Source organism: Rhineura floridana, chromosome 2 (genome assembly GCF_030035675.1).
Source record: "Rhineura floridana isolate rRhiFlo1 chromosome 2, rRhiFlo1.hap2, whole genome shotgun sequence".
Classification (NCBI taxonomy): domain Eukaryota; kingdom Metazoa; phylum Chordata; class Lepidosauria; order Squamata; family Rhineuridae; genus Rhineura; species Rhineura floridana.
This window is the reverse complement of record NC_084481.1, coordinates 193,714,065-193,735,116: the sequence shown is the minus strand read 5'-3', so window position 1 is coordinate 193,735,116 and position 21,052 is coordinate 193,714,065. Positions and strand designations below refer to the sequence as shown.

General features: G+C 43.3%; 1 protein-coding gene across 6 annotated transcripts in view; it reads right to left on the bottom strand.

The window, feature by feature from the left end:
- Positions 1 to 21,052, bottom strand: part of TMEM63C (transmembrane protein 63C) — a 136,563-nt gene that overhangs the window by 68,488 nt on the left and 47,023 nt on the right. The gene's annotated exons all lie outside the window — the stretch shown is intronic.

Here is a 21,052-nt window from a genome sequence, read left to right as displayed (position 1 = left end):
CATGCGTTACTTAGCATTGATTGATTAATTGATTGATTTGATTTATATCCCGCCCTTCCTCCCAATAGGAGCCCAGGGTGGATTATTTAGAAGCAAGATGACTCACAACAGGATTGCCATTCTTCTGCTCTCTGACGCTGGTTAGAAAGCTGGTTGGCAAGGCTGATATTTTAAAGACAGGGATCGATCTAAGAAGGTGTCTTACACTGAGAGTCAGATGTTTGGTCCATCTAACCTAGTACTATGTCAGTGTAGACTCTACACTAAAATCAGCTCTCCAGGGTGTCAAACCTAGGATCTGTTGTTGGCAAAACATGTACTTGAGCTGTGCTCCTTCTGCAAGCTGCAGCCCTCTTAATTTTTAATTTTGCATTCATGTAAGATATGCATCCACATCAAGTCACTCCATTTTGAGAAGGTTCCTCTCCTCCCATTAGAGGTGTCCTGAGTTCTAGCAAACGTGTACTATGTCAGTGAACTGCCCCAATCTCTGGCACTCAACCTTAATAAAGGTACATGCCAAGGTTACAGGTACCATTTAAAAAAAGCTCATGCTTTTATAAACAAAAATTAAGACATATCACTACAAACCCTTTTTTCTTTGACAAACAAACTCAGACTAACATGGCTCTGGACCAGAATTTGAGCTATTCTGAGTGAATGCAAATTTATTTTTGATTTCCAACTGGGGTGATTGCAAACACCTATAATCAGACTTCCAAATGTGATTAACGTGAAGTCTGTCGTAGGCGTGCATTCAAACACCACATTAAAGTTTTCCTAGCACCAGATTCAACGGATAATCACCAAGACAGAAGATGGGGGGGGGGAGATGTAGATGCACCAAACCAAATTATAAGAAAATTCAGAAGAACATGCACACAAAAAAGTTGTATTGGCTTATTTCTTAATTCTGTTCATAACCATCCTCCCCTACAACGAGACAGAACTGATTAGTGGAATTTGATGCCAGATCCCATTAGGTCAGAAATATTATTTGATTTTAGGAGCTCTAAATAACAACTACTACTACTACCACTACTACTGTTCTATTTTTTACCACCCTTCACCAGTAGGTCCCAGGGTGGGTCATAACAATATAAAATACACCGTTAATAACAGTTTAAAAAAATTCCATTCACAATTAGAAAGGGTTTAAAAAGTATATCTATAGCTCTTTTTTTTTTACAATAATTTTTATTCAAATTTTCATAAAACATACAAAACAAAATCATAAAACATTCAAAGACAAAAAACAAAACAAAACAAAAACGATTAAACAAAAAAATAAAATGTTGACTTCCCATTTGTCGCAGATCAAATCAGTTGTAGGTCTACAATATATAACAATCCTGTCTCTTAAATTATATTATAAAATCACTTTCCTCCAGTAGTTATCTTAATTAATCATCAAATCTCATAAACATTACTTTATTCTTTCCACAAAAAGTCAAAGAGAGGTTTCAATTCTTTAAGAAATATATCTATCAATTTTTCTCCAAATAAACATGTCGATTAATCCATCTCAATAATAATAATAATCTTATTGTCATAACCATAGTCCAAATAAACATATCGATTAATCCATCTCATCAAAATCTGTTAGGTCCAATAATTTCAATAGCCATTATTGCATTATCCATATTAATTCCATCTTCCATCTTCAATAGTCCTGTTAAGTCCAGTAATTTCAGTGTCCAATCTTCCATTATCAGTATTCCATAATAATCTTGCTGTCATAGCCATAGTCATATAATAAGAGTCTGATGGGAATTTCCTCTATCCCAAATATTTTCTTGCCATCAATTCTGAATAAGTTGCTGAAATATTGTTGTAAAGTCATATCTGTGTTCTTCTTTTTTACAAAATGCACTGGCTCATCTCTTGAGAGTTTTTCCATTGTCACATGGCTGCAGTTAATTCCATAGATTTTCTCTATATCAAGCTCCATCACGTCATTCCAGTCCAGAAGATTATCCAAGCCATTGATAACTTTATCTCTAATATCTTCATTAATTTCTTCAGAGATAACGTTAAATTCCAAACAGTAGATTTTATTTCTAATATCCATAAACTCCAGATCTTTTTCCAATTCCACATTTGTTCCAATCTCCAGGGCTTGTATCTTCCCTTTATTTTTTCTTTTCTCATCTCTGATCTCATTCTCCTCTCTCACAGGATCCCCTATTTCTTTAAGCTCCTGCGTCATTTTGCTCAGTTCAATTTTCAGCTCCTTACTGCCCTGTCGCAGGGTTTGTTTTGTTATCTCAATCTCATCCATTATTTTCTGAAACATAATTACTTCTCAGCCACTTTCTTGATTGCCATTTTTAAAACCACGAAAACAAAACAAAACAAAAATAAAGAAGAACCACTTCTTATTTCAGCAACAATTGGGTTAATATTCCAGGCTTGATGACATCACAGTATAAACAGAGCAGCCTGCCTTATCTCTCTATGTTCAAGAACACAAAACAAATTTAGTTCCCAGCATCAAAACAGTTAGTGGCGTCGTGAAGAAGCAGATTCGTCAAAATAAAATAGACCAAAAAGAGAATAGTCCCAGACAATATAATGTTCCTCGGAATAGAAATCCCTCTTCTGTTTATATCTTTAGAATGCACTTCCAGGACAGCTTTTTGCAATAGAAACAGAGATAAGCTGTTAATTTCGTGAATAACAGAGAAGAGTTATAGCTCACCCAGAAGTTCTTTAAAGCTGATTCATTTGACAAATCTCTTTTTGCTGCAACAATTTAAACCAAGTAAAAAAAATAATAGAAAGAAGGGTGCTTGCCTGTTAGTCCGTTTTCTCTTTGAAGAAAAGATAAACGTATCGCATTAATCAGATAGAGCTTGTTCGGAAGTCCGTCCGGCATTGCTGGCTGGACCTTTTCTCATAAATTAATGAAATCCAGTCCTCCCAACAAAAACAGGCTTTTGAGGTTGATCTCTACGTTTCTCCCTGCCCGGGAGAAATTTCATCAGTCAAAAAAAAAATGTTCTGACTGATTTATATCTGAATAAGCTTCTTTTGAGGCGGGAGCCCATCTCAAAAGCAGGCACAAGCGAAGTCACCCTTCCCGGAAGTCAAAAATATATCTATATCTCATGTGTCAAATATCTATCTATCATGTGTCAAAAATATATATCTCATGTTTCAAAAGTCAGGGCGAAGAGGTACATCTTCAGCCTACAATGAAAGCTGTACAGTGAAGGTTCCAGACACAGCTCTATGGGGAGGGAATTCCACAACTAGGGGATGCCATAGGGAATACCTTCTCCAGGGCCATACACACCCAAACTTCTGAGGACCCTTCTGCTAATCTCAACACTCGAGAGGGTCTATAGGGAAAGAGGTGGTCTTTCAGATATTTGGGGCCTAAGTCGTTTAGGGCTTTAAACACAAGCACAAGCACCTTGAATTGGGCCTGGAAATGAACTAGCAACCTATGCAGTTCTTTTAAAACGGGTTATATGAGATCTAAATGGAACCCCAGCCGGTAATCTGGCCACTGCATTTTGAACCATGTCAAGTCACGGGCTCAGGCTAGCTCGCTAGCTCACTGTGCTTCCTTTTCGTCATTTGTGTTCACTGCCCTTGACATCCCTGCCTTTCCATATACTTGAACGGGAGGCCTCCATCTTGTAGTAGAGCAATGTACAGCAGCCAGGTCACCTTTGCTGACCAAAGCCTTGACAAATGAAGCTCAGCCATGTATATGACTTTGGCTGCTGAGAGTGCAAGGTCAGTGAGGACCCCCGGGGAAAAGAGGGAAGGGAAACCTTAGCCAGTTACACTGACTCAGCATCACAGACAAATCAATCACTAGCACTGCCTGGGGAAAATGCATCAATAAATACCTCAGTGCTGAGCTCAGCATAAACATCAGGTCATGTCATGCAGCGATTGGGGATTGGGGGACAAGGAAAGGCCGCACTGACTTCCAGCATGCTTCAGTTCAACTTGCCAAGAAAAGAGCACAGCAACTACGTCTTGACTGGGTCAGTAACCTTTTAGACTTCAAACGAGAGAAAAGGGAAATTTAAACAAGTCAGGAAAACAGCCACAAACATTGGTTTATTGTCTGGGTTTGTTAACAAACCACAGCTTAAATCTGGCCCTCCAGATGTTATGATGGGAGTTCTTTCTTAGTTGGAGCTGGGGAACTGAAAGTAAATTTTCCAAATAAATAATACATAAATAACTAGCATCATAGAGATCTGCCATTTCTGGTAAATCTTGTGACTGAGTGGTAGCAAAGGCTGGGTAAACCTGGCCTCTGAAAAACTTGTATTCTAGGTCTCATTGCTCAGGATTGATCTGCTGTTCATCTAGAGGTGGGCCTGGCATCCAGGTGTCTTTCCACCCATGACTGAAACCATCAGTTCTTTCCGTGGTTCATGTTGCCCCCTCTGGACCTTAATCAATTGCCCTGCTGGTACAATTAATTTCACATGAAGTATTCCTGGATGAAACAGATTATTTGACCCATTTCAGTCTGGGTTCAGGCCTGGTTATGGGACTGAATTGCCCTTCATCGCCCTGAAGGATCACCTTTATTGGAAGAAGGACAAGGGGAGTGCAACCCTGTAACTCTTACTTGATCTCTCAGTGGCTTTTGATACCATTGACCATGGTATCCTTCTGGGCCGACTTGGTGAGATGGGAATTGAAGGCACTGTTTTACAGTGGTTCTGATCCTAGCTCCAACGTCGTTTTCAGAGAATAGCATTGGGTGATTGTCTTTCTGCCCCCTGGCAGTTGTGCTGTGGGGTGCCACAGGGTACCATTTTGTCCCCCACGCTGTTTAAAATCTATGTGAAGCGTTTGGGAGCAGTCATCAGGAGATTTGGGGCAAGGTGTCAGCAGTAAGTTGATGATACCCAGCTCTATTTCTCCATAACATCTGAATTGGGAGAGGCCATGCAAACCCTGGACCGCTGCCTGGACTCGGTGGTGGGCTGGATGAGGGCCAATAAACTGAGTCTCAATCCTAGCAAGACAGAGGTGCTGTGGGTTGGTGGTTCCCGAGTTTGAATAATTGGTCAGTTGCCTGCTTTGGATGGGGTCGTACTCCCTCTGAAAGAGCAGGTCTGTAGCCTGGGGGTGCTCCTGGATACATCTTTGTTGCTAGAGGCCCAGGTGACCTCCGTGGCTAGGAGTGCCTTTTACCAGCTTCAGCTGGTAAGACAACTGCGGCTGTTTCTAGGCCAGGATAGCCTGACCACTGTTGTCCACGCACTGGTAACCTCCAGGCTCAATTACTGTAATGCGCTCTATGTGGGGCTGCCCTTCAGGTTGGTCCGGAAGCTGCAGCTGGTGCAAAATGTGGCGGCAAGACTGCTCACTGGGGCAGGGTATCGCCAACATGTCACCCCACTGCTGAAAGAATTGCACTGGTTTCCTATTTGCTACTGGGTCAAGTTCAAGGTTCTAGTTTAGGTGTACAAAGCCCTAATCAGCTTGGGGCCAGGATACCTGAAAGACAGTCTTATCCCTTATATACCCAGTTGATCACTGCGCTCTGCAGGTGAGGGCCTCCTGCAGATACCATCTTATCAGAAGGTTCATTCTGCACAACACAGGAAACAGACCTTTAGTGTGGCGGCACCTAACCTGTGGAATTCCCTCTCCTTAAATATTAGAGAGGTGCTACCTCTGTTATCTTTTCGGTGCGTATTGAAGACCTTCCTCTTTCAACAAGCCTTTAAAGTTGAGACCTTATCTGCGTCTGTGTTGGAATTGCTTTTTAATATGTTTTTAATTTTTTTTAAAAAAAACCCAATACGTTTAACCTTTTTTTAAAAGATGTCTTGAAAGCTTTTTTAAACATGTTGGACTATGACCTGGGAGACCAGGGTTCGAATCCCCCCATAGCCATGAAGCTCACTGGGTGACCTTGGGCCAGTCACTGCCTCTCAGCCTCAGAGGAAGGCAATGGTAAAACTACCTCTGAATACCGCTTACCATGAAAACCCTATTCATAGGGTCGCCGTAAGCTGGAATCAACTTGATGGCAGTCAATTTCCATGTTCAAAGTCTGTTTTTATGATATTTTAAAGTGTTTTTAGTGCTTGTGTTTGCTGCCCTGGGCTCCTGCTAGGAGGAAGGGCAGGATATAAATCAAATAATAAATAAATAAATAATCAATGATCTGACTTAGTATAAGGCAGCTTCCTATGCCCTGCAAACATGTGAACGGCTGCAGAGCTGGGCATAGTGACACAGAGAGGGGGGAGGGCCACTGGCCTTGCTTCCAATCTTTCCCCTCACCTAATCTTCACCACATGTCTAAAAATGCCTGAAGTGGCCTATAAAGCAATTCAATGACCAAAAAAATCCTATGGGCTTGAAGGCATGCTAAGAAAAATTAAAAGAAAAAAACACACAACCATTTTACTTTTTGTGGTTAAAGTCTTCCCCTCCGTAATGTTTTAGACACCTATTAGACACTGAGTTCAGGTGTTGCCTGTATCTCTTCCTTTTCTTTCCCCTACTACCATGAGAAGTCTTTGCCCAGGGCTGCTTTTTACAAAACAGTTTTTACTCAGATTCTAGCATCCACAGACAAAATGCTTTCTGCACAAAATGATATAAAGTGTGTCTCACTCTTATGAAAAGCGGTCTATGACTAGGCCCATCCCCCCCCATTACAGCTCACATGAATTTGAAAAGAATGTTCTTGCATGTGCATACAATTCAGAGGAAACAGCCGTGATTTATGCAAGTATGCGCTTGTCACTATTGACAACACATACTTGTTTTTGTAAATGGCTAGGCTACTGGAAATAAAGTACAAAATGTCTCAGGGCAAGTTACAATCTTACGCTTTGGTGGACAGCTCCCAAATTGGTAGATCAGGTTGGAATTGCTTGCCCACATCACTACTCTCTTGTTCTTATTTGAGAATCCTTCTGGCTTCTCATACTCCCTTGGTGAATATTCAATTTCACATGTGAAATATATTTACTAATGACACAGTACAAAATAAGCAATGCAATTCCACACAGCATCTCTACAGAAGAATCAAAGTCTCAGATGGCACTGGCCAAACTTTTTGGCACACACACCATACGTGAAATCCTATATATGAGGTATGGCTACGGTATGAACCTTCCTGGACCCTGAGATCACCATCTGAGGCCCTTCTCTGTGTGCTTCTTTGATGGGAGGTCCAGAGGATGGTGATGACAGAATGGGCCTTCTCTGTAGAAGTTCCCTATTTATGAGCTCCCTAGAGAGGCCCGCCTGGTGCTAACCATGTCATTGTTTGAGCACCAGGCAAAGATGTTTTTGTTTTCCAGGCATTTGGATATGAGTTGTAGTGGTTAGAGCAGCCTTTCCCAACCAGTGTGCCTCCAGATGTTGTTGAACCACAACTCCCATCAGCCTCAGCCAGCATAGCCAATGGTCAGGAAAGATGGGAGTTGTGGTCCAACAACATCTGGAGGCACACTGGTTGGGAAAGGCTGGGTTAGAGCATCAGACTGGAACCTGGGAGACACCAGTTCAAATCCCTGCTTGGCTATGAAGCTCACTGGGTGACCTTGGGCCAGTCACTGTCTGTCAGCCTAACCTTCCTCACAGGGTTGTTATGAGGATGAAATTATTTTTGTATGCCACCATGTGCTCTTTGGAAGAAAGTTGGGATATAAATGTAATAATAAACAAACATTGTATTGTTAAATCTGTTTGTAATGTTTATGTGATTTTATCATTGCATTTTTTCCCTTGATTGTAAATTGCTTTAGGAGTTATTTATTATAGGAGAAACCAATACATAAATTTAATAAACCTAAACAGGGAAACAGCTGCAGCACTGTGGGACTGGAGAAGACCTGCCCTGGGAGTAAGTACCTGAACATCTGGGTGTTTGCTTGCTCGCTCCTCTGGGTTGCTGTCTCCGGAGACAGCTGAAGTCCTTGGTAAGTGCTGCAAGGACTGGGATCTCCTGCCTGCCTCCTGCAGATACCACCTTATCAGGAGGTCCGTTCTGCACAACATAAGACCTTTAGTGTAGTGGCACCGACACTTTGGAATTCCCTCCCCTTAAATATTAGACAGGTGCCATCTCTGTTATCTTTTCCACGCCTACTGAAGACCTTCCTCTTTCAACAAGCCTTTTAAGCAGACCTTATCCCAGTCCGCTTCTGTGTTGGAATTGCTTTTTAAGATGTTTTTAAACCTTTTTTCAAAATGTTTTTAAAGATGTTTTAAAGTGTTTTTAGTGCTTTTGTTTGCTGATCTGGGCTGCTACTGGGAGGAAGAGTGGGATGTAAATTTAATAAATAAATAAACAAACAAACAAACAAACCAGTACATATGAAGTCCTACCTCCTGTGTTTTGGTGTGCTTTTGTCTCGTCTGCTGAACTGGGAGCAGTCAGATTTACCGCACAGGAGAGGTGGGATAAAATGCTGGTTAGACGCTATATCAGCCTTCTCCAATCTTGGACCTTCAGACATTGTTGGACAACCCCTATTACCCCTGACCATTGGTTATGCTCACCATCATGAGGCCCCAAACCTGCCCCCTTACGCTACCCCAAGGAAGACACAAATGAGAAAGAAATATAGACTAGACAACTCAGGGGGAACACTCAGCACCTCCCTCTAGGCCTTCTCACTCTGAGGATGTAACTCTCCCACCATCCTCACTTGGGGGACAGGTCCTCAGTGACATCCCCATCACTTTCACAGTGCAGAAGTCAGTTCCTGCAAAACTGGACAAGCGCCCTTTAAGGGCTCATCCAGATGACTGTATAACGTGTGACATGATTGCTTTGTGTATTCATTATTTTTCAGTCGTCTATATGACGCCGCGCACTTTTGTGCATTTTCGCGCGGTTAAATCCACTTTAGCATTACCGCGAAAAATGCAATTTGCTTTTTTAAACCGGTAATCATCCGCTGCAACATTAGGGACTCGAATGCAATACCATGGTTTATAGAGATGTAGGAGGTCCATGGGCGGACCTTGGCCGTGTCCCAGTATCCCTTCCATCATTAGCATCCAATAATGGATTTTCATTTGTGCGCATGTGCGCGAATGTGCTTGGAAAAGCCAGGGAAACTGAACCAATCAGAGCCATGTACTTCCCAAATGTGGAAATGCGTATTTCCGCATTTGCGCACAAGCAGGTACTGCAGTGCACTGGGGAAAGTTTGGGATAGGGAGCACTGCGATGTAGCAAGCTCAGCACAATGGGAGGTGGTGGTGGCTACATTTCCCCCCCTTCTGGCAACATTGTTAACAAGCCAGGGCTTGGGGGAGGGGGATCTCCGCCTCCCCCCCTCGCACCCCCTCCCCCCCAGCCCCCAGCAACCTTTCCTAGCTAAGGAACCCCATGAGGCTGCTGGATCCCTTGATTCTTGGGGGCTGCTGGTGGTGGTGCGAGTCCAGGGCCTCGCCTCCCCCCTTTTGCATACACACATTTCCCTCTCCTCCCGCTGCTGCCATTTCTGCCGGGCCTGGGGTGGATCCTTCCCTCCGGAACCTATTGCTCGCACTTGGACCTTTGCTCTTGGACGCAAGAGCGCGAAATTTGAATTTACGAGCCAGCGAGCAGGCGCAAGGCAAGGGCAGAGGCGGGAACAGCTGCAGCGATCACCTCTTTCTCCTCCTCCTCTGTGTCCCCTCCCTTTCCAGAGTTTTGGAGGGTCCCCATTAAAAATTGGTGCTGTTAGAAGGGAGGTGCTCCCCATTAACATGACACTTCCTTACTTGCTTGCAGTTCCATGAGAAATAAGTGGAATTGCCGGGCGTGTTTACCCCCAGTAAAATACATACATTCAGTTTAGCACAATATCGCAAATGAAAGCAATAATACAGCAATTATTGTCAGATAAGTGGTTTGCAGGTCTCTTTTATCAGAGGGAACACTTCAAAGCGGAGAAAGGGGAACAGATGTGTCCAACGCGTTTGCGTGTGTGCAAAAGGGGGGAGGCGAGGCCCTGGACTAGGCACCACAACCAGCAGCCCCCAAGAATTGAGGGACCCAGCAGCCGCCCGTGGTTCCTTAGCTAAGAAAGGCTTTTGGGGGCTGGGTGGAAGGGGGTGCGAGGGGGGGAGGCAGAGATCCCCCTCCCCCAAGCCCTGGCTTGTTAACAGTGTTGCCAGAAGGGGGGGAAATGTAGCCACCGCCACCTCCTACCGCACTGAGCTTGCTACATCACGGCGCTTCCTATCCCAAACCTTCCCCAGTGCAGCTGCTGTGAAGTAGCCTCCTCCACCACCACCCCGCAGGAGCCGAGGAAGCTCGGCATCGCTTGGGTGCTGCTCGGACTCCTGCTGTTCCTGGGCTCCAGGGTGGCACAGGACCCTGTCCAGCTGCCCTCAACTGCACAAGGCAGAAATGTAATAGCTGTAGGTGGAGCTGTAAAAGAGCCAAAAACTTGGTGAACTCCATTACAACCACTATTACCAAATCAACAGGAACTTCAATCTTTTGCGCTCTTACGTTCAAACTTTTTTGCTACAGTGTCTCGGGCACCAACAACCATAGAGACTGGTGGTCTACCTTCCTAGACATGACACGCAGTTCTGGAGAAATAGGTAGAATTGCCAGCCGTGTGTTTCTCCAGAATGTTTACTATGCATAAAGGCAAAAACACATACATTCGTTTTTGCATATCGCAAATACAAGCAAAAAATATATATACAGCAATTATTGGTATATAAGCAGCTGGAGACACCCCCCGCCCCGCCGACCCTGCTTCAGAGTGGTGAGTGGCAAGGAACTCCATTACAGCCACAGGAAATTCAAACTTTCACACTCTTATTGTGCTTCGTTGCAAAGGGGGAGAGGAGCATACATCATATTTTGTGGACCAATTGGCTGATAGGGGGGAGTGTTATGGGAGGAGCTGGGAAAAAGCGAGAAGTAGTACGGGTCCTCCCACTGTGTGTGCGGGCGCAAAAAAAGCATTTTTTTTAATCGAGAAAGAGTGAACAAACAGGCAAAGTGAGGACTGTCAGATGACAAATCGGATATGGAAAACATAGATTATCCCGCTCCGTTTGGATGAGCCCTAAGTCAGCACAGCCAGCTCAAGAAGGCGGGCCCAACTGTAGTATAGGCCTGGCCAGCCTACATAAGGTCTCAGCTTTTGCCCAGACATCTTCCACTGCTCCACCGGCAGAGCTCACTGGGAGCTGCCCAGGGTCCGGACCTAACTTTGCCCAGACTTTCATTCATTCATTTATATCCCACCCTTCCTCTCAGCAGGAGCCCAGGGCGGCAGGGTTTTACCTGACCCACTGATTGCTTCTACTTCCCCTGTGAACTCCAAGTCCCTACAAAACAGAATATTGGCTAGGAATGATAGAGACTGTAGTCCAGCAACTTCCAGGGACCAAAGGTCCTGTTCCTGTCTATGCCACTTGTGGTATGCACAGCACAGGCTAGGCATATATAACTATCCTAAACAATACAGTGATTATCTGATTTGCTTATTTAAATCAGGTGGTGTTGGGGGGATGTGTTCATATTGTAGCATATCCTTTTATTGCTAATGTTTTGGTTGATGTCCTGGATCTCAATCCAGTTCAGTTTCTCAATCCCATATATAGGCTTCAACGCCTCTTATTCAGTTTATTTTCTCAAGTATGGCTACAGTCTTTCTTGGCATCCAGTTTCAGACAGAACAACAATACCAATCTAAAGTTTGGCTACAGATGTGATGCAAATCTCTGACGCAGTCAGCTCCCATCACACATACTCTTTCCATTGGATGAGGCCCTATTGTGTCTGATGTCATTAAACAACTTTAGGACAACTGTACTGATATCACCATCTAATCTACAGAAAAAATAAAAAAGCAACAGATGATAGACACAAAGTCTGTACTCACCTTAGCAAGTGCTTCCAGCAGCTGAAATCCTACATGACATGTTTTGGCCCAGGAGCTGTGAAGTGATCTATCCACCCCATTCTCCAGTTCTAAACATCTTTGTCTATAGGGCTGCAAATAACCTTAGTACATCATTCAATTGCTCCTTCTACTTCACATACATCTAAACCAGGGACAGGGAGCCTGTGGCACTCCAGAAGCGTTGGATTCAAATTCCCAGCAGCCCCAGCTTTCATGGTTTATGAACAAGGATGATGGAAGATATAGCCCAACAATATCTGGAAAGCTACAAGTCCATCCCTGATCTAAACTGCTCCTCCTTTATGCAAATGGTGAGCGCAAACTGGAAAATGAATAAGTAGTGTTTGTTCAACTCTACAATCTTTCTTCCCTGAGACAGCCATAATATTTAAGCCTCGTGTACAATGGTCATTGTTTACTTTTGACTCTTGATGATCTCACAATCTTCCTCTGATAAGGTTGGCACCGGTGTGTGTGCTGTCTTTGTGAGGTTTGGACATGACTGTGTTGACCTACTGGCTTCATGAGCACACCAGCCGATTTCTGTTTCATGTTGTTTGTTTTGCACTGTTCAAATAATTACAACAAATTGTATTAGGTTGTTACTTGTTTGTTAACTGTTGTGCTACAGGGCTTAATAAATTGTATATTTGTCAGCAGGAGTGTTAAGCCTGCTTGGGTTTGGAAGAAAAGGAAGATGGCAAAACAAAGCCTTTATTTGCATTTAATTTTGTTTTTACTGTATGAATTTCCATTTTGATAGCACATATACATACATTTACCTAACAAGTCAGCTCAGAAGACCTATGCTTCATACAAATGGATCCTCTGACAACTCTCTTTTCTATGTGCTCATCAAATCTAAAGAGCTGCTGAGCACTCATTTTAATGCTGTATCATCCTCATGCAAAACAAAGAGTGGCTATGCCTAGGAGTACAGGCTCAGCTACATTGGGGTTGTGGTCCTGTGTGTGCTTGCCTGAAAGTGGGCCCCACTGGAAGTTGTAGGGCTGGTTTATGGATATGCTGTATGATTGTGGTGATCCTCAGGAAACACATCCTCAGTTGGTTCCCCTTAACATGGAAGAGGTGGGGCACACAAATAGAATTCTCTCACACTGCCTCTGACCATCTTGGATGCTCTATGCCAGGTGTGGGGAGCCTTTGGCCTTCCAGGTGTTGCTGAACTACAGTTCTCTAACAAGAATGGCCAATGGCCAGGGATGATGGGAATTCATAGAATAGTAGAGTTGGGGACTATAAGGCCATTGAGACCAACCCCCTGCTCAATGAAGGAATCCAATTTAAAGCGTATCCAAAAGGTGGCTGTCCAGCTGCCTCCTGTCACGTATGCTAAGTTGTAGTCCAGCAACATTTAGAGAGCCAAAGGTTCCCCATACCTGTCAGAGCTTGGAAAAGTTACTTTTTTGAACTACAACTCCCATCAGCCCCAGCCAGTATGTGCTGGCTGGGGCTGATGGGAGTTGTAGTTCAAAAAAGTAACTTTTCCAAGCTCTGCCTGCCATATGCAAAGTGATGACAACACCTGTTGGAGCAATAGGCTCTTTGCCTGTCTTGGCACCCTTGCAAATACCCAACTGCTGCACTCTATTAGGGATAATATCTTGGGCTGCAATCCAATATGCACTTACCTGGAAGTAAATCCCATCAAACCCAATGAAGCTTACTTCTGAGTAGACTTGGCTTGCAGCCTTAATGTTTAGGATATCTTTCTGCCCAACAAACTGTGTTCGAGCCAACTCACAATATACAGAAGCCAGTTTTGATCAATAGGGCAAAAATGGTTTAACTGAAACACATTGATTTTTAACAGTTTCCAGAGAAACAGACAGGTTTGTTGTTTTTGCTGAAAAATATTTTAGAGTCCTGTGGCACTTTAAAGACTAACAAATTTATTATGAATAAACTTTTGTTATGCCATAATAAGATGTGTTAGCTTTCATAAGGTCTGTGGAAAAAGGACTCATACCTGCATGTTTCAATGGGCATTTGGTCTTCATAAGGTTGTAAGAGGGCAGTTTTAATATTTTTTACTTTCATATTTTTTGGTTTTAAGCTTGCACCCGTAATAAGTGACACAAGATTGTTGTTTTGATTTTAATTTACTGTATATTTCTGAACAGGTTAAAGAAATAAAACAATACAAGAAAAGGTTTAGATTAGCACAGGGAACCTCAGGTTTGCCGGATAAACGTGACCCTTTCCTCCTTTTCAAACGAAGCTTTCTCCAGCATTTAGGAGCCTAGTCGAAGCCTGCATTTTGATTTGCCCACACCCCAGTCTCTGCCCAGAGGCTGCATTCACACATCACAATAACCCAGTAGCATGAATGAGCATCATGCTAGCGCATGCTGCCCGATTGCTCCTGCTTTGCTCCTCCCTGGCTTCCTGTTAAACCACAACTGCAGGTTCAGATGCAAGAACGAATGGATCAGACCAAAGGCCCATCTAGTCCAGCATCCTGTTCTCACAGTGACCAACCAGATGTCAACTGGACGCCTGAAAGAAGGACCTGAGCACAACAGCACTCTCCCACTTGCAATTCCCATCAACTGTGTGCTGCCTGTGACACTGGAATCAGCACATAGCCATCCTGACTTGCAGCCACTGATAGCTTTATCCTCCATGAATTTGCCTAATCCCCTTTTAAAAAAGGTAAAGGTGTCCCTGCACTTGTAGTGCAAGTCGTTTCTGACTCTTGGGGTGACGTCTTGCAACGTTTACTAGGCAGACCATATATATGGGGTGGGATTGCCAGTTCCGTCCCCGGCCTTTCTTTACCCCCCAGCATATGCCGAGTACTCATTTTACCGACCACGGATGGATGGAAGGCTGAACAGACCTCAACCCCTTTTACCGGAGATGCCATTACTACATCAAGTGGAAGTGAATTCCACAGTTTAACTGTGTGCTGCATGAAATACTTTCTTCTGTCTGTCCTGAATCTTTCAACATCCAGCTACTTCATTGAATGATCCTGGACAGGGCCGAGGCCAGACATGCCGGGGCCCTTGGGCACCAGCTTGCCCTAGGTCCCAGTACACACGTGTGCCTATCTGTCTCGCGCAGGGAGGGCGCTTCTTTTGCCCGCCCATTCACTGGTTCCATCTCTCCTGTCTTTTGCGGCTGCACGGGCTGCTACACGCACACATCGCTGCCTTCAACCAAGATGGCGGCAGAGGCTTCAGCCCCTTAGGGAAACCTCGGCCGCCATCTTGGTTAATGGCAGTCCTGCACGCACAGCCACAAAAGACAGGAGAGACGGATAGGTGGAGCAATGAACAGGAGGGTGGAAGCAGCTCTCTGCAGCGGATTGCGGAAACGGAGTGCTACTCCTTCCATACCCTACTGTGAGGTCCTTCAGGGGCCTCTGTGGCTCCAGGGGCCTCGGCCAAGGCCCGACCTGGCCCTTTGGGACCAGCCCTAGTCCTGGATTCTAGTATTATGAGGGAGAAAAACTTCTATCCATTTTCTCAACACCATGCATTATCTTATATATCTCTATCATGTCCTCCTTCAGTCGCCTTCTTTCTAAACTAAAAAGCCCCAAATGTTTAACAATAAGATCATCATCATCAGAACAAAAGAACCATGTGCTGCATCAGGTCACTGGCCTATTTAGTCCAGCATCCCTTTCTCAAAGTGACCAATCAGATGCCTGTAAGCTCAAGAACAGGACCTTTTTTCATAGGGGAGTTGCTCCAGTCTCTCAATCATTTTGGTTGCCCTTTTCTAACCCTGTTTCAGCACTACAATATCCTTTGTGTTTAGAGATGCGAAGGCCCAGGAAAAAAACACATTTTTTCCCCAAATTTTCCAGTTTTTTCCTGAAAAACTGAAAAAAGAAAAAGAAAAAACAACAACTTTTTTTCTCCAAATGTTTTTGGTTCCCCCCCCCCCCGGCTTTCACGTCCCTATTTGTATTCCTAAGAAGTCACAACTGCTGGTCAACATTAAGCTATAGTTTGTTGTTGATTTGCTGATCATGGCTTGTTGGGGAGCAATAAACCAGGCTTCCTGGTTTCTTTATCCTGCTCATGGAAGGGGAGGCATAAAATGAGAGTGATTGGTCTGCATATACCAGCCCACTGTTCGCTCAGAATAAACCACAAGAAGGCAAAATGTTTGACAACATTACTTACAAACATGAACAGTGTCAGCCTGGAGGGTAATTTTTTATTTTTTCCCCAAATAGTATTTCAGTTAAGGGTTTTTAAAATAAAAATTACAGATATGGCAAATAATATTCATAATAACCAAGAGATAACTCATCAAAATAAAAAAGGCCAAGATTCTCTGTACTTACAAGAGGAATGAACTCACAGGAGGCATAAACTTACTCAAAATTTACACTAAATACCTTGCAGTGATATATAAACACAAAAGAAGAAAAACTAAGTATGTGAGATTATTATGCATCCTCTTGTATAATGTTTTCATATGGAGTAGTGCAATTCCAGAACCTAATAAAAGGTTCCAAGGATTTCTGCCTATTCCTCTAAGTTTTCCCATGTTTGTTAATTAATACATTGATTTATGCATTAACACCCTCCAGCTAAGAAGGCAGTTTCTCCAAGAATACAGCGGGTCCAGGGTCCAGGTTTTTGCTGGAGCAGAGCATGTTGGCAGAAGTATATTTAGCAGTGGATGAACGAATTTCTGGCACAGATCCTCTTAATCCATCCTGCAATTCCTGCTTTGTCAACTCACTCCCCCCACATTCCCAGCAATAGCTTCCTCCTTAAAGTTCTTCTAAAACATCTTCTAACCAAACTAGCACTGAAGGGACTGGGATGAGAGCATTTCTACAAGTCATAGAATGTGAATTTATTTATTGGCAATTTATAATTCGCCTTTCCTCACCCTCCCACCCACAAAAACTCAAAAGTGGTTCTCTCTATCACTCTTTTAACCTCACAACAACCCTGTGAGGTAGGCCAGACTAAGAGGTACCACCTGGCCAAATGTCATCCAGTGAGTTTCAAGGCAGAGTGAGGATGTGAACTCAGGCCTCTGTTGTCCAACTCTCTAACCACTACCCCACACTGCATGCGAGTATGTGTACACACAAGAATGTCTCTAAAGCAGTCCCTAGATTTAAAAAGGGCTCCTCCACTTGTGTGTAAGCTAGTATTTACATGATGAAAAGTTTTTAAAGGAGTTGTGCAGGAACCAAGCAATATTCAGCAGACTATAAATTTCTTAGAATAATTAGCAGTCAATTAGTCCTAATTGTTCATGTGGGATGTAAATGAGCTGTGCAGCTGTACTTTGTTTCCATATAATAGTAATGAACAATTTAAAAAACCCTCCTGTTCAAGCTGCAACTGCCCATTTTCATTTAATTAGAGCACTATTACTGGAGATTCATGTGGGTGCAATCACATGGCAGCTGGGCTAAAAGAGCAATGTCGGGGGCAGTGGGACGGAAGATATACCACAGGGAGTGTCAACTTTGGTGACCCACAAGCACATTTGCAAAATGGAAAAAGTGTTGTGGGCACCACAAACATGCCCTGCAACCATGCACACGCGTGCACACTGGCTTTCCCTCCTCCCCGTCAGCATTTAGGCTTGACATTTCTCTTTTTTCACGCCTGTGGGGGGTAATCTTCCTGGGGAGGCAAGAGTTAACCTTCCCAAGCCTAACATGAGTGACAGATGTCGAGAGGTGAGGGATGGGACCCTGTGGGTGCCACAGAAAGCCTTTGCAGGTATAGGTGCAAATGGGCTCTGCATTGGCAACCCATGATATACCAAGTCCTGAAAATGTTTTTTAGCCATTTAAAAATGTTTCAGTAATAACTAAAGTCCTCAGTTTCCCTTGGTAGCACCCTCCCACCCCATCCCCCAATATGCCAATATAGTGTGAACAGTATTTATGTCTTGTTGCTTAAATCTAGTGCTCCTGGGGATAAGCAATAGTGGGAAATGAGCACTTTACAGTTTGCTTGCGCCCCCACCCCACCCCATGTTACAGAGGACTACCTGGCCTCAATCAGAAGTTAGCAAAGATTCTGCAGAGATTCACTTTTCCACTTTCAATAATCTCTTGAAGACTTTTTAATGCCAGCAGGCCTTTGCAGCTGTTTAATGAGCCAGTCACTTTAACGGTTACTTGTATTAATAATAAATAATAATAAATTTAATTTCTGTGTCGCCTATCTGGCCAATGGCCACTCTAGGCGACGTACAAAATCATTAAAATACAATTAATAAAATACAGTGATACAATATAAAACAGTGTAAAATCAATAAATCTGCAACAACAGTATTAAAAGAGGGCAGGAGGCATTGTTTTTAATGGGATGTTTTGTTGCTGTACACCGCCCTAATGTTTTGTGAGAGGGTGGTATAGAAAAACTTTTATAAACAAATAACAAACAAACTCACAGAGGCATTTGTCTGGCCCTTGTTGGAAGCTTAATGCTGGACTACATGGAAATGTGGTCTTGCCTAGCAAGAGAGATCTTGCATTCTTAAAGGAGCGTCTAGACTGCACGCCCTGGGGCTGCCTCCAGGTAGCCCTGGCAAGCTGCCTTTCTGTAACTTCCCTCCTGTGCACGGGATTCTCCTGTATGTGGGGATGCTTGCCTTTAGTGCAGCCGACCAAAGGGCTGTTTTTCATGTTAACTGTAAGGAACCAGAGAGCATCTCTGCTAGCAACATAGAAACATAGGTCCACCTAGTTCAGAATTGTCTACACTGACTGGCAGTGGCTCTCCAGGATTTCAGGAAGGGGACACTCCCAGCCCTACCTGGAGATACTGGGGACTGAACCTGTGAACTTCTGCATGCAAAGCAGTTGCGCTACCACTGAGCTACAGCCCTTCCCCTGCCATCCATCAGGTTGTTTTTCCCACAGTGTCCCTGGATATTTTCCACCACTAAATCATGATGCCCCCCACTGATAGCCACAATCCACTCCTACAGTACCTCACACTGGCATATAATATCTGAGGCACTGTGGGGAGAAAAACAAAATAATGTTTGGACTCTGGCACTCAGAATTAAACTGTCAATCACCATTTTGTTTTCCCCACTCTGCCCCCAAATGTCTTTTGCCACAAAAGCACAACAGCCCCCACTGGTAGCCACACACAATGCGATGCCCTGGACATGACATAATACTTGGGCCAAATGTGGGGAAAACAAAATGGCGTCTGCCAAAGAAATTGTGACCACCTGAGTTCAATCCTCTCAGAAGCAGACAGGCAGGCATCAACGCAGTGAGGCCTAAGAGAGTGCTGGGACCCTGCCAGCTGCCCAAGAATACCATTGCTTAGGCTGGGCCCGACACTATTCTTCCCCAATAAGGAGGCAATACATTGCCTGCAACTGTGTGCAAAAATGCTTTGACTTTCAGCCCTGCAGCAGCATTTATTACGCATAGAGCAATCTGTGTGCAGGGATTGGGAACTGTTTTCATGCAGAAATTGCTGCTTGCTGGATCAGTGCCATTACCCATTGCCCTTAATGGCCACTTAGAGCATGTAACTGTAATTCTTTGTGTTTTAAAGCATTCTCTGTAGATATGCTTGAAAAGAAAATCACTTCTTCAGTCTAATGTTTAGGCTAAACTTTCCCCAGTTACCTGTATCCTTTTACAGTATAAGCAAGGCTGGGATATTTCTAGGATGGTACACAGAGGAAGATTCTCATAGAATTTGTTAACCGACAGAAATCTGGAAATTGGCAAGCATTAGTCTCAGATTTATTTATTTTTAAAACATAATTAATTAATTAATTAATTAGATTTATATCCCGCCCTTTCCCCCCAGGAGGCCAGGGCAGCATACCTAGGCTGTGTACACACCATACATTAAAAGCACAAGACTTCGCCCAAAGAATCCTGGGAACTGTAGTTTGTTAAGGGTGCTGGGAATTGTAGATCTGTGAGTGGTAAACTACAGTTCCCCAGATTTTTTGGGAGAAGTCATGTGCTTTAAATGTATGGTGTGGATGCAGCCCTTGTCTTTAGGGCTCTGAAAAAACGACTGAAAATGTGGAAGCAGAATCCACAAAAGGCTGTCTGGTTCAAGAACTGGAGCTTCTGTATCCTGTAAGACTCCATGCTGCCCCCCACAGATCTTCCTCACTAAATAAATACATATTTTCTTCCATCATTTATTCAAAATTAGCTTGTGGCGCTATCACATTGCCCTTTAAGAAAGCACTCATATTAAGTTCAGAAACAGCAGTCAAACTAAGAACACCCATAGAAAATAAACATTTTAATGTATTTTATAATGAAAACAAACATTTTAATGTGTTTTATCATGTGGTTGATGGACAGGATCCAAGCACATAATAGGGAGAGTTTTTAGGGCACATTTTCCTCTGCTTTAATGCAAAAGAAAAATCAGTGTGTCTGTGCTGTAGTTCTTTTTGTAATTTCTACGATAAAATATAATGATATAAAATAATGATATAATGATCTTTAGATAAGAGGGCTTCTAGAGCAAAAAAGAGCATAATTTACAAATTCTCTTAATTTTGGCTACCTTTAAAGAACTAATCAATGTTCATAGTTTAAAACAACAACTCGACATTTGTGAATTTTAGCCTCAATTTGTATAATTAACATACTTTCTCTTGGCAAGCAAAATTATGAGCTCTTTCTAAAGGACATGCATTTTATTTATTTATTTTTATAAGCTGTATCCTGCTTTTTTCATCAAGATGGACCTGAAGTGGCTGACCCCAGATAAAACCAGAAAAAACATCAAATCATAAAACTGATTGCAAGTGAAATACAAAGACACAATCCAAAATACTTTCTCCTGCAAAGCCCCAAACTCCCAAGGAAACTGCTTCTCTACCATTAATCCCTTATAACTTCATTCCCACACACCCACCCCTTGTTCAGAAGAGGAAAGTCTATAACTCAGTGGTGCAGCATATTCTTTGCATGGAGAAGGTTCCATGATAATGCCATGAAGAATCCTTGTCTGAAACTCTGAAGGGCTGCTACCAATCAGTGTAGGCATGTTGAGCTTAGGTGGGCAGCTTCCAATATTCCTAAGAGTGGAGTGTGCCAGGTCCTGAATGCTAAAGGGCGCCACCTGTCAAAGATTGGCACTGCCTCTTTATGAGACTGGAAGGCACATCAAAATCCTCAACTGTCTGGCTCTGAGTACGCCACGCAGTTCAAA